At 36.5% G+C, this 14,572-nt stretch overlaps 2 non-coding genes across 2 annotated transcripts; both read right to left on the minus strand.

Moving 5' to 3' along the window:
• Positions 1-3,275: 3,275 nt before the first annotated feature.
• TRNAG-UCC (transfer RNA glycine (anticodon UCC)) lies at positions 3,276-3,347 on the minus strand. The gene has a single exon. It is a non-coding gene; the product is annotated as a tRNA-Gly (tRNA).
• A 9,210-nt stretch (positions 3,348-12,557) lies between these two features.
• TRNAG-UCC (transfer RNA glycine (anticodon UCC)) lies at positions 12,558-12,629 on the minus strand. The gene has a single exon. It is a non-coding gene; the product is annotated as a tRNA-Gly (tRNA).
• Between the last annotated feature and the right edge of the window lie 1,943 nt (positions 12,630-14,572).

Below are 14,572 nucleotides of genomic sequence, written 5' to 3' on the forward strand. Positions count from 1 at the left end.
CTGAGACCCGACGTTGCCCACACTTCGCCTCGTGGAGGCAGACCAGGTACCCAGTAGTTTTAGTTTACTCTGGCAGGTCCTGCCATCTAGTTTCCTGAGATTTCAGTGGCTAGGACCTAAAAAAAAAAAAAAAAAAAAAATTACGTTTGCGTGGACTGAACGCTAGATTGAAAGACCGAAATATGGGCGAATTTAATTTGGATAATATTAAATTTGACCTGTGGGGTATATGCTGGCGTGCAGATAGTGAGAGAGAGGAGACTGAAGACTAGGGGGAGAAAGACAGAAGAAATGGGGGCCAATAGAGGAGAAGACCCCATTATAAGTCAGTGGGGCATGCCCATGCCCCACCAGGAGGAAATCTGGGTTGGCGAGGAGGGGAGGCAGGAGGGACCGCCTCCTCCCCTCCCGCCGAGGGAGGAGGAAAGAAAGATGGGCCGGCACCGATTGCCATCATGGCTGTCATATGTAGAAAGCTCTGCGGTCTCATTCGGCAGGTTGGACCTTTCGTGGGTCAGGTCCAGTTCGTATGATCCTCTTATCATGTTGATTTTTTTTTTTTTTTTTTTTTCGCTCTCTCTGAGGCAGTTAGTTGTTGGTTTGTGTTCTTTGCTGTCATTGGCACTTGGTGGCTAACATGTCACAGTGTTGTTTCTATTTAATTCTGATTTCCAGGTTACATTAAGTGGTTGATCATGTTAGATTACGTTGTAGGAATCTACGCAATCTAACGCTAAATTGAAAACTTATAATATCGTAAGCAAGGGATTTGTGTTGCAGGAACTGGCAATTACTTAAATTAATCAGTTTAATTAGAACAAATTAATTGGTTAACCAGTTTCAATAAATTGTCACAGAATTTGATTATTAAACGTATTTCTAAAATAAAATCTCTTACAAAATAGCATTACCATTTATTTTATATATTTTTTACAGTGTTATTAATATGTAGAATATTTTGAACGTTTATATATTTCTGTCAGTTTTAACTTTTAAGATTCTGCGCTCATAAAGTATTGTAGCCTCTCATTATTAACCTTTGTATCGATAATAAACTCCACAGTCCTCATGCTCCACGACATTGCAATTTTGTGAAAGTCCACCATTCAAATCACGTTAAGTAGCCACATTTTTCAAGTAGGAACAATTTAAACAATAATTAGTATTAGTATTAGTATTAGTATTAGTATTAGTAACGGCCGTATGGTGCAAGAAAGCCTATGGCTTATGCTGCACCAGCCAAAAAAAAAAAAAAAATAATGGCTTTATTAAGTGAACATTTACATGTCTCTGGCAATCCCATTATCGGACTAATCAATACTTTGCTGAATAGCGGTTATTGATCTATGTGCTAAACTTCAGACTGGAAAACACTCTTTTTTTTTTTTTTTTTTTTTTTTCTTTCTTCTAGCAAGTGGCATTCTTGGTTCTACGGAATAACTTCCTTAAGAAGTCTATGATGTAAAAACAAGAAAATCTGATGTCAGAAAGGAATTTAGTTACCCACCCTTATCCGAAGTAGTTCATGATTATACATATAAATAAACTGTCAGGAAATTACGAAAAAATGGTTCCTAATTCCAATATTTTTCAATAAATAAAAAATTAAGAAAAAAAAGTAGATATATCGGAAGCAACAAAGACAATAAATAATGAGCAGCTTAAACTGTACTTCCAGCAACTACCAGAATATTACTCTGGGAGTAGATGGACTGGCCACATGAATAATTCAACATGAACCAATCCAACTGTGGGCCAATCTAAATAAAAAGTAAAATTATTAAATGAGGGGAAGCCGAATTTAGTAGTAGTATCGCCAAAATAATGCAAGTTGTATAACACCAAAAATTAAATAAATAAAGTACAATAAAATAAATCAAATTTAAATTAAATTTAAAATAAAATAAAATACAGTAAATAAAACCAGTGCGACCTTCCTCCTTTCATTTACCGTTTCTTTCAAGTATTTATCTAAAACTTCCTTAAATTGAGATAAAGTTCTAAATTCTATAAGATTAAATGGGAAGTTTTTCTAACAATCACTCTTTGAGCAAAGGAATTTTTTTAGATATCCAGGTCAAAATTTTTCTCAAGTCATATATGACTTGAGAAAAATTATATGTCAATAACTCATCGAAGCTACGTATTAACATACAGTAATATCAGAAGAATTTTTTGGCTACTTTGTGTTCATTGCATTTTATATGATAATTATCCTCTCTGGTTTTAAATTTATGCCTCTCCCCCTATATGTATCTCACATGAATAAATGTAAAAATTCAAATTTATGCATATTAAAATTAAACAGTTGCCTGGACATAACATGGCTCTAGAAATTAGGTGTATGGGAAGTTGTTTTACAACACAATATATGCTACAGCTATTATATAGAGTGTTTATTTAAAATTAAAAGTACCGCAAAAAGTGTTACGAGCGTTATTATTTGAAAATCTTGCCTCAGGTTGTAAGAGTCAATATACGTATACGCAGGGCAGACCGAGCTACGGGCGACCGCCCGGTGCGTTGACGCTTTCGGGGCGCACGACATTGGGGATGTCGAAGGTTTGAGAGGGCGCATATGCTTCGTGAAAGGAGGAAAACGATTTAATATGACAATGAAAACATTATAAATATTCTGGTTGTCTTTTTTTGTGTTACATTTGTCATTTTAACTTTTCTCTAGCAAAAATAAAAATATTAACCCAATAAAAACACCTTCTTAAATTTTTTTTCTATCTGGAAGGGCCGCACGAATGCCTTCCCGCCCGGGGAACCAATATACCTCTGTTCGACCCTGCATATACGGATATTTTCTCTAGAGCCCGTGTTTGAATACTTTGTCGGGTTCAAAAATTTAAAATGGAAGGAGCACTGCCAGTAAGACTAGTTAGAAACATTCCATATACAAATAATGTTGGCAGTCCACTCCTGAGGAGAATCTCAATTCTGACTTGTCAACGTTTATAAACGTGCATAAGTATTTAATTAATTAATTATTCATTTATTCTAATCCATCTTAATTGCTATTGCCTCAGTTATTATTTGTAGTAAGTTAGTTATTTTGTTTTACCTACTTTATTAAGTTTATTTTATTCTCTGAAAGGTAGAAATTAAATTTCGCATATGTGCATATAAAATTCACATAAGCTAGAAGTTGTAATACTCGTAGCTGACACAGCTTCGTCTAAGAGATAGACGAAAATAAGCTACTATTTAACAGTCGTGCATTAAAAATAAAAAATAAAACTTCGGGAATGTTAGTGCAAAATAGTTAATGCGACAGCCGGGAATCGAACCCGCGTCAACTGCTTGGAAGGCAGCTATGCTAACCACTATACCACCGTCGCTTGAAAAAAAAAACCTGCTTATATTTTCTCATTTCTTCATTAGGACACCTTTCTGTGATGAAAACAGTTGGTGCGAGTGACGTGGAGTTGTTTTGGTCTTTTGAAGACCAAAGTTGATGTGGAGTTGATTTGGTCTTTTGAAGAGCAAAACAACTCCACATCACTCACTCTTCTCCCATATAAGAACTAACAATTTTCAGTCACGCTGTATTTGCCTGTTATGAAAAGATTATTAAAACTGATTCTATTAAAACTGGAAGCAGGAGACTAAACTCCACCATAATGGAAACTACACTATGATTAAATTTCCTTTCCATTTATAACAGCAATTAAGAATTCGTTATTCCGAATGTGATATTAAATTTTTACTTCTTAAAAAGAGAACCTAGATAAGGTGCGTGTAACCAAACCGTTTAAAAAACAAATAAACAATAAAATACACACAATACTTGATACAAGTCTACGAAATGGCTTTTTTCAAAAAAATTGATGTCGAACTCAGTTCTCATTTTACACAATGTTCTCAGCACTCGCGATGTACATTAATGTTGACCCATCGTTGCTAGGGGCTGTTGATCAATAACCCATCACAGAGTCTATTCTCTAAAGGGAAAAAATGTTCCACATGCGTACAGAGTATAGTTCTTGAGTATTGAATAGTACATGCTTCGTAAATAAAATGCATAAATTTTCTGTTCCATATAGATTAGAGGAGTTGCTGTTGTTAGTGATTAGCTCTCATCTTTTGGGGAAGGGGTAAAGCACTATACTGTATTTTCAAATATTTTAGTTATGTTTAGTTTATAAGATCTGATCTGATTTCTCCCCCGTACCACCTTAATAGTATAGTATAAAAAGCAGGATTTAAATGCTAAAGGACAACGCCAGTAGAGTTATTTTGCTGAAACAATCGCTTGAATTAAATTTAAAGTAATATCTTTGCTGTTAGCTGCCTCAGACAGCTAAGAATATTCGCTGTTTTCTATGCAATAGTAACCAGTCAGTAACATGTTACCTGACGGCACACTGGTGCACTCGTTTGAGTTGACCATGGTTCACGAACCAGACCACAAGAATTTAAAGCTAATTCTGGGTCCGAATAGAAGGTTTCCAGTGTGTAGCAAATAACTGAAAAATTCAATTTAGGCAAAGAATTTCCAACAGAACTATACGGCTGGAATCGAAAAATCTAGGACATGGTAGTCGTTTATCTATACAAAAGTAACTCTTTTCTGTAGAAAATCGAAAGATTCAACTGGAGTGGTGTGGTGTGGCCAACGTCAAGAGTAAACTGCTGAACAGTGGAAAAAAGATTATATGATCATCATGACGAGTCCGGATTTAGACTTCATGAAAGTGTGGTGTGAACTTGATGAAACCATGCATCCAGAAAGTCTCATATCCGCACAAAAACAGTTAGAGTGGTATTAATACGATATAGCGTATGTTCTTTTGTTGCAGACTGGGTCGCCTCGTACCGTTTAAAGGTCATGTTACCTCCAGTAGTCAACTTCTCCCTGCAACTTCTACCAAGATTGCAATGGATTCTTTCACGGTGGAAACACCCCACGTGACTAATAAATATGGTGCTGTTCTTGTATTATTTGTAACTTGTAAGCTCCTCTGACTCTATGTGGCAGTCCAGGAGTATAACTAAAATTTATTTATTATACAGTATTTAGATATCCATTGAACATTTGGTTTTTCCCCATCCTCATTGTAATCATTACTATTTAAATAACATTTCATTCATAAACTTTGCAAAATCTAGAAATTAAAAATAAAAATAAATAAGCAAAAAAAAGTAAACGAGAGAGCACACGCTTAAAATTTTAAAAGACCACTGGAACCAAGTCAACTGCTTGGAAGGCATCTATGCTAACCACTATACCACCGTCGCATGTAGTAAAGGAAATTTAAATTACCTTATTACCTTTATAAATAGACCATTCTTTGCTGGGAAGAGTTCATTCACATAAACGAATGAGTTATAGCTGATAGGTATGAACACGGCATTAAAGAGTACCGATAACTGAGTTGATTATTTTGAAATGGGCAAGCCACGAAAACTAAATTTTTCAATAACTGCGAAAAAATAAAAAATATGTTTCTTCTTGCTTCGACCAATTTTTTAAAATTGAATCTTCCTCTCTGAACTTATGTCATTTAGTGAGTGAAGTATTTCTGTATTTTATCAAATTTTCGCTGTCATGGTATATAACAGTGAAAATGTGACAGTTTGTTTAAAAATGCATGTGATTTGTACCGTTTAAAAAAAAAAAGAATTTAAAGAGGTTTTAATTAGGTAAAGATTTATTAAATAATCACAAAGTAACTAACTTATATTGTTATAAATAAATAAAAAAGCATTAATGGAGGAAAAGCTCAACGTTGAATTTACATTTTATGAATTCAATGTACAGTACTTTTAAGCATCAGTAAACGTCATGAAAATCATGATCATCATCATTTTCAATACTTTTCCGCCTCAAAATCTTATTTTAAAATTCTGTGTGCCCTTCAGAATAGAGTTTTTTTTTTTTTTTTTTTTTAATTTTCATTCTTCCTAACATTAATGAGCACTGATTTTTCGTCGTGATTTCGTAGGTGATTTCAATAGATAAGACTGGAAATCTTCCAGTTAATGATGTTAATCTGAAAGTGTTGGTGACCATTCCATTGATGAAGTCTCCTGCTTTGACAACACCTGGTACCGAGCTTTCACATTCAAATATTACCAATTTCATAGCATAATATTGAACAAAATAAATTCCTGATTTCGATTCACCTCCTTTTCTAGGTCTGTATGTTGTTACTGGTAACAATTCAAGTAAACCTTGCAGATACAAATTTTGAATATCTCTGATGTCAAAGTTATTGAAGTTTAGAAGAATTTATACACAAGTTTCCTTATCAAAAATTTCATATTTATTTTAAATGACAAGAACAGCTGCTTACAGTTTTTCTAGCAGAGACTTGCTTGCCTGAATTAATTAAGGGTTAAAAATAAAACAGGCATAGATTTCCGATCTTCGCATGTTTTATACAAATCAGGATTCCGTGTTCATCTTTTCTCTAGTTAGGCACTTTACTTTGATTGTCATCGCTTGAACAAGACAAGACATCTTAATAAAACTTAACATAACAATAACACAGCAATAACGACATGATAACAATAACACAGCAATAACGACATGATAACAATAACACAGCAATAATTAAATAAATTAACGTATAGTGAAAATAATTACACCACGTATTCACTAAAATGGTTCCATTAAAATGATCTGCACTAAAACTACTTGAATTATAACCATGATTCTAGTAGATGCATGTTATGTATTCACTTTTTGTTTGAAATGGAATGTATAAAAACAGAATTGAAACTTTTATTCTTATTAATGATAAAGATATTAAGGTAAAATGTATTTTCATGTTTTTTCTAATTTAATTTTCTTTTAACAATTTGCTGATGCCGTTTATATGGATATTACTTCTCGATTTTGAACCAAACTCTTTTATCAGTTTTTTATAATATAGTACATTGTTTAAAATTGGACATTATGTATCGTTAATACTTCTTTACTTTCTAACAAAAACGCGGAAAAGTATATGACGTAATTCAAGTTGCTTTACAATAAATTTGATGATATTAGATATTACGATTCACACCTCAAAGAACTGTTATTGATTATGAAAAGTCGCTTCATTTTGCCATTATTAAAATGTGACCTAGAGCAGAAATAGCGGACTGTAGACTCCATTTAAGCCAGACACGAAATTGGCGAATCCAAAATAAAAAAAATTAACTCCGTTGTCGGTAGGTAACGAAGTTTGTGATAATAAATTTAGTGGGTAATAAATTCAGTCCTTGAGGTTGTCACTCAGGTATTTCAAGCTCGGCTTGCCACCTAGGAGTCTAAAACACTGATGGAACTGATATTTAGGTAACACTTGTGTCAAGTGGACTGAATTTCCGTGAAGTTCGTTGGTTCTGCGACAACTATATCCTCTACTTACACCTTAACAATGGCGGGACTGCTGATAACCCTGAGTATAACCCCCGTGTGCAGGTCCTGAAATATGGCACCTGGTATACTGGAGGTGACCACCCAGGTGCGAACCAACTGGAGTCGAGATATGGACCCCAACCACACGGAGGAATGCCGTCCCTCAATGTTACCAGGAAATACTAGGTGGTAGATGACTCTCAACAACCCATACAATACCACCACTTTGCTTATAGGAGGCTTGAAGTGGTGAAACCTATGTTTAGTCTCCAGAGGTGAAACCTGTGTTTAGTCTCCTCCTTCATGCAGTGTGGGTAATCCTTTGAGGTTATGATTGGCATCATGACGAGATCCAATCTTCCTTACATTTCGAATGTACAGCTCTAATGGTGTTCGCAGGCCGACCGCTAGACAGTCCACTGGACAGCCCCATTGGTAACATAAAAAAAAAAAAACTTTCACATGTTCCAACACTATGCACAAACGGCCGGCGATAACTCTCTAGGAGGCATCCGGATCAGCTAGTGTATAATCTCACTGCCTCTACTCTGCCAGATAGTAACTGAATGGAGTCCGCATAGTGTGTATATGCCGTGAGGGGGGGGGGATGGCACTGTCGTGGCCATGTTATCTCAAGGAGCTGGGTATATACTTGCGTGTGTATGCCATGTCTAAAAATTGCAGATGTCCTCCCCACCTTTTCTTACTATTGAATACATTATGGATAGTCAAACTAATAGAACAAACTTATCTGCAAAAAGATCTAACCTCCCAGACACTTCGTCGTTCATTTCATTAATATACATCTCAGTTCCAATCTCAATAATGTCCATTTACAGTCTGTCAGGCCCCACTTATTCGGTTCATTCAACCACTGCTCATCTCAGTTGTCCAAATTATTTGCTGTACGATTCCTTTCGCTTCAAAGGTGATACTTGTGCATATGTCCGCTCTGATATCCGTATCACACTTAGTAAACTGGAGTCTCTTCTTTTCGATCCTCTCTGGCTTTAAATCTCTCTACCGCATTCTGTCAAATTACTCTGTTGCCTCTATCTCCTAATTCCACTAATCACTGGGAACTCTGATTTCCTTTCTTTGAAACTTGACTTTCTCCAGTCCAACTTTCCTAACAGTGAGTTAATTTTCCCTGGTGATTTTAATGTTTATAACTCCAGTTGGTTTCCGTTTTCTAGTCACACGGAGCGGTCGAGATGCCGAGGTTTTTACAAATACTAATGACCTCGCTCAGATTGTTCATTTAACTATCAGAGTACCAGACAACCTCACTACACAACCAAACTCTTGATCTTATTCCCACGAACAACCTTTCCAAATACACAGTCGAGTTAAGTGGTCTTCTAGGCACCTCAAATCACAACTTAGTAATGGTCTCTTCTCCAACGAAACCTTTCTCTCATGGCCATTTTCAACAGCGTGTTGTTTGACCTTAGAATTATGCATAATGGAATGATTTAGGAGATTTCTATTCTTCTTTACCTTGATCGGATTACTGTTTTAAATCTTATGATGTTAATATTTGCTCCGATTGTCTCAGTGAAATTATTCTTGTAGGGATGAAATCCTTTATTCCACACTCCACCTTAAAAACTCGTCCTTTATCTAAATCTTGGTTTTCTAATTTTTCTAATAAATGTGATAAGATTGTTCAAGATAAAAATGTTGTGTTGTGTTGTGTTGCGTTGTTGCTGGGTTTTAGGAGCATCGGCGACTAAGGCCATGTTGCTCCGTGTATACTGTCTGTAAATTGCGTGTGTTCTGAGGTCAATTTTGTGTTTACTGGACGAAAAACTCGAGTTTCCAGGAGAAAAAACCCTCGCCTAAAACCAACTAACTCAGCCACGTTGTGAAAAAAGAACCATAAAAATTCCTTTATTTTCGAGCGGGATTCGGACCCAGGTCTTTTTCACCCGGTGTGGGGAGGTCGGCGATTCTATCAACTGTGCTACCTACGAGGGCAAGAATGTAGCATATTGCAACTGGCTTGCATCCAAATCTCCTGCTTCATTTTCTGTCTACAACAAAATTTCAACAATTGTAAAGAAGTTATTAATCAGTCCAAACTAGATTTTGAACAGGCTAATAATAGAAAACTTGCTCCTTGTCCAGATGGTAGTCGAGCATTTTGGTCTCTTGCCAAAGTTATTGGCCGCAACTTTTGCTCATCTGTGCTCCCACCACTGTTAAAACTCGATAGTTCTATTGGCTATTGCCGCCTCAACTACAGATAAGGCCGACCTGCTAACATCCTACTTTTCTTCTAACTCTTGTATCGATGATCTTGGTAAACCACCTCCTACTCTTCTCTGTACACTCCATTCAATGCCTACGATAGTCTTCCGTCAAAAGAATGTCAGAAGAATTTTGAACGATCTGGATCGTTCGAAGAAAGCGCTAGATCCTGATGCCATTTCACCACTTGTTCTCTAAACCTGTACTCCTGATCTTACTCCCGTTCTGTGTTGCCTCTTTATACTCTCATATTCCACTAGAGTTTTCCCTTCTGCTTGAAAATTTGTTCATATCCAGACACTTTCTAAAAAAGGTCACAAATCCCTCCCATCCAATTATCGTTCCATTGCACTTGATTCTAAAGGAATGGAGAAATCCATTAACCGCCAACTCCTAAACTATCTAAACACCTTCCTTCTGATAAATGATCGCCAGTATGTATTCCGTCAGTGTCGATCCACGGGTGACATAATCACTGGCTTATGTTACCCATCTCTGGACAAATTCAATGAAAAAGTATGATGAAACTCAACAAGTTGCTCTTGACATTTCAAATGCTTCTGATCGTGTTTGGCATAAAGGACTTCTAAATAAGCTGCTATCTTATGGTTTGTCAACTGCTTTTTGTAATTCGGTATCCAGTTTTCTCTTTAACCGCCCACTGCGCGAGATGTAGATGGCTCTCTGTCTTCTAATGTCTCCACTAATGCTGGTGTTCCCCAAAGTTCAGTTCTTTCTCCCACTCTTTTCCTCTTGTATATTAATGACCTTCTTCCATTAACTGGAAACTCTAGTCATAGTTTTGCTGATGATAGCATATGGCATTTCACCGTCCAATTTAAAAAAATGTTGTTCTGCACAAACAGCTTCAAGTTCTTGAATATCCGCTATCAATTCCTTAAATGCTGATCTCCAGGTAATTTTCCAGTGTAGCAAAGATAACCTAGTTAATTTCAATCCTTCTAAAATTCAGTCCTGTCTTATATCTCGCAAAAAGGATTCTTCTGTTCCTACACTTATTTTCCATGATACTCAAGATTTTTATACAAGATCGCATAGCTCTAATAGGAATTACTCTGACTTCTAATCTTTCTTGAAATAAGCCCACCACAAATATTGCTTCCTCTGCAGCTAAAAACTGGGTTTTCTCTTTGGCTTTTGGCGTTACTTTTCTTCTAAACAGCTACTCACTCTATACAAATCTCAAATCCCCCCTACAGTGGAATACCAGTCCCCTACCAGTTCCCGCATCTGGGGGTGGTGCTCCCATAACCTCTCAGACCTCTAGAGTCTAGACTCTATTCAAACGAGAGCAGTTAGGTTAATTAATAACCCATCTTTTAAAAAGCATCTCTACTCTGTTTCTGCTGCATGCCTTTTATATAGATACTTCCATGAACACTGTTCTTCTGAAGTGGCTTCTCAATTCCCATCTCCCCTCCAGGGGGTATTCAGGGGTGGGCAGAAGGGGCATATACCCCTTAACTAAAAATTTTAAATTAAAGAAAAAGAACGCAGGAGGCGTTCTAAAAAAAAACAAAAAAACTCAAAAGTATGGTCGCTATGCCCACCCCTTACTATGATACCTTATCTAGTTGCCATGCCTCCCTTTACGATGATACCTGGATACGCCACTGCCTCCCTTTTCCAAACCAATCCGAACACGTGCCTTAACCAGTCAGCATTCTTTTACTGTCCGACGTCAAACTCCCAGATCCAACTTTTCTTCTTCCTCATTTATTTGTCAACTTCAGTTTTCTGGAACAATCTCCCTTCGACAGTATTTCCTGAAAATTAGAATCTACAGAAATTTAAGTCTAATGCCAATAAGTATCTTCTTTCATCTTCTCAACCTTCAACTCACGCACGGTACTAAGTACTGTACTATGGATTCCAATACCTTTCGTGTTTGGAGTTTTCATTAAAAAATAAAAATAAATAAATAAGTCCAGGCAGAAACATTCACATACAAATTACGCTGCCAGTCGATCTTTGCTGTCACTATTCTGACTTGTCAACATTTATAAGTTTGTATACTTACTGATTGATTTATCTTAACAGAGCCTATATCCGTGTTCGTATCGTCAAACTTCCCCAAATCTACTAACCGGTCTCCGTTTTCTAGCTATATTACCAGCTTTTACAATATTCCGTTTAAAGTTTTAAGAAGCTGAAGTGGATGACTATTTTGGATTAGATATTTTGTGAAAAATTTTCTGTTGACTGCCGTTTAATTAAAACAGTTTTGTGATTATTTAGTTGAAAACTATATTGGGTTTCCACTATCTACAAATACGTTTGCACCATCTACACCATCTACAAATGTCTGTAAAGCCTATCACTGACCATTTAAGTCATCTCATCCTAATTTGTGACTTTATTGAAATATTTTAAAAAATATGCATTGTCTATTTGTTTCCAGTTTTATGTTGTACTATAATTAATTTTTGACCAACTTACATTGTGAACTTCGTGTATTTATTTTGTTTTTGAAAATACAGAATTTCTAACGAGTTGTGCTTCCATTTCAGTATAAAATACACTAAACATTTTAAACAAGGCCGCTTAATCCCTTGTTTGAACTGTCTTAGCTCAATTTGACTATATTCATTTTACCATCTGCTGCTCTGGCTCAATTTACTTAAACCCTCTGATTTTATCCGCCCATCTCGACACAGTGGTGCAAATCTCAGAATCGGTATCAACTACTAGAAATGAGAAATTAATAATTAACTGTGTGCAAAAACTTATACAGCTTTCGTTTCTGCACGAAAAGCACAGTAACCTTTACAGAAATGTACTCATTGTAAACAACACGGAACAGTTTTTTTTCAGTGAAGCGAGTAGAATGTCACAAAGAAATGATAAATCTTTCGTAAAAAGGGTTACTTGCGCGATTAATAAACTACTTAAAAAAGTAAGCAGGGGTGAAAGAAAAAACAACAGCTGCGACGGCCGGGAATCGAACCCGGGTCAACTGCTTGGAAGGCAGCTATGCTAACCACTATACCACCGTCGCCCACACCACTACTTTTAGTGCATTACCTTATACAGCTTTCGTTTCTGCACGAAAAAGCACAGTAACCTTTACAACTTTATTTCAATTTTAGTGTTGCCTCTATGCTGAGAATAGTTCATGTGGTTGCGGTGAAAAGGCCCATGGAACGGGAAACGCCAGTCACTGCTCTTACGTACAGTTCAATGGCTCGAAAAGGAAAGGAGACCCTACAGTGGGCACGTGATGACAAAGCTTTATTGTGTCTAAAGAGATTATGATAACGTTGTGACCCGGCCGTCTTTATCCTATCGGTGGTCCTCAGCATGCGGGACCTTTGATAAAGAGAGAGAGAGAAGTCCTTTTGTAATTAATATATGTAATTTCGTTTTAAAGTGCTCAGTATCATTTCTAATAACAATAATTATTATATACATTAAAACTCGATGACCCGGGTTAACTGCTTAGAAGGTAGCTATGCTTACCACTATACCACCGTATGTATACAGCGTGGCTATAAAAAATCTGAACGATTTTATTCAGGGGAACACTGGGGGAGGGCACACAGATCCGAACAGGCATAATTTTTTATAAACATAATTTTATATTATGACCTTTGAAAACATTAAAATGAAATGAATATTTTTCGGCTCAGTGGTCCCTCTAAAAGACTAGCCAACCCGATTAATTGTCAACTACATCGGAAGCGCATGGGGAAAGATGACTCTGGTTATGATTGTACTAACTCAGAACACTCGACAAGTATTGTATAATTGTTATGAATGGCTCGTAAATGTTCTTGACGCGATTCCTTTTTATTCTTTTTTTTTTCTTTTCTACTGAACAGTGAATAATAAAAAAAGAACAGAAATGTTCCTGTCAATGGTGTATCATCCTATGTTGCAGGCGGTGCTTTGCACTAGGGACCCTGAAGAACTCAGGTGGACCATAAAAAAAAAAAAAAAAAGAAGCCAGAAAAATGACCTTTGAGAATTAATAAAGAAATGTTGCATCAGGGCCCAAGCTCGTGACAATACGTCACTGCTCTCAGTGGCATATAAGCGTTTCATCATTTAGATACGGCATCATTTGCGAAATGATATGACAAATTTTCGATTTTTTTTTTTTATATGAAAACCCCAAACACGAGAGGTATTAGAACCTATAGTACTTGGTACCGTGCTTGGGTTGGAGCTTTAGAAGACGAAAGAAGATATTTGTTGACATTAGACTTGAGCTTCTGTAGACAGTAATTTTCAAGAAATACGGATGAAGGAAGGTTGTTCCAGAAAACGGCAGTTGAATGAATAAACGAAGAAGATGAAAAGTTGGTTCTGTGAGTTTGAATGTGGAACAGTAAAATGGTGTTGCTGGTGGCGGCACGTGTTCGGACTGTTTTGAAAGAGAGAGCGGGAATTATAGAAGCCAATTCAGAAGAATTGGCTTCTATAATTCATTGCCCATGGAAGTATCTGTAGAAAACGGATGCAGCAGAAACAGTACGTCTATGAGACAGCGAGTGGAGAGACTCTGTTACAGATGAGTCATTAATTAATCTAACTGCCCTCTTCTGAATGGAATCTAGAAGCCTGAGAGAGGTTTTGGGGGCTCCGCTACAGATGTAGGTACAATATTCCATGGTAGGGAGGATTTGCGATATATACAACGTGAACAGTTGTTTGGAAGAAAAGTAACGCTGAGAGCGAAAGAGAAAACCAAGTTTTTTAGATGCAGAGGAATCAATCTTTGTAATGCGCTTGTGCCAAGAGAGATTAGAAGTCAGGGTAACCACAAAAGAGATATATCATCTTGCCTAGAAATCGGACTGTAACAAAAGATAAGCATAGGAGCAGAAGAATCCTTTTTGCGAGATATAAGACAAGACTGAGTTTTAGAAGGATTGAAATCAACTAAGTTCTCTTTGCCCCACTGCAGAATTATCTGGAGATCGGCATTTAAGGAATTGG

Source organism: Mastigoproctus giganteus, chromosome 5, assembly GCF_048544385.1.
Source record: "Mastigoproctus giganteus isolate SK-2022 chromosome 5, ASM4854438v1, whole genome shotgun sequence".
NCBI lineage: Eukaryota > Metazoa > Arthropoda > Arachnida > Uropygi > Thelyphonidae > Mastigoproctus > Mastigoproctus giganteus.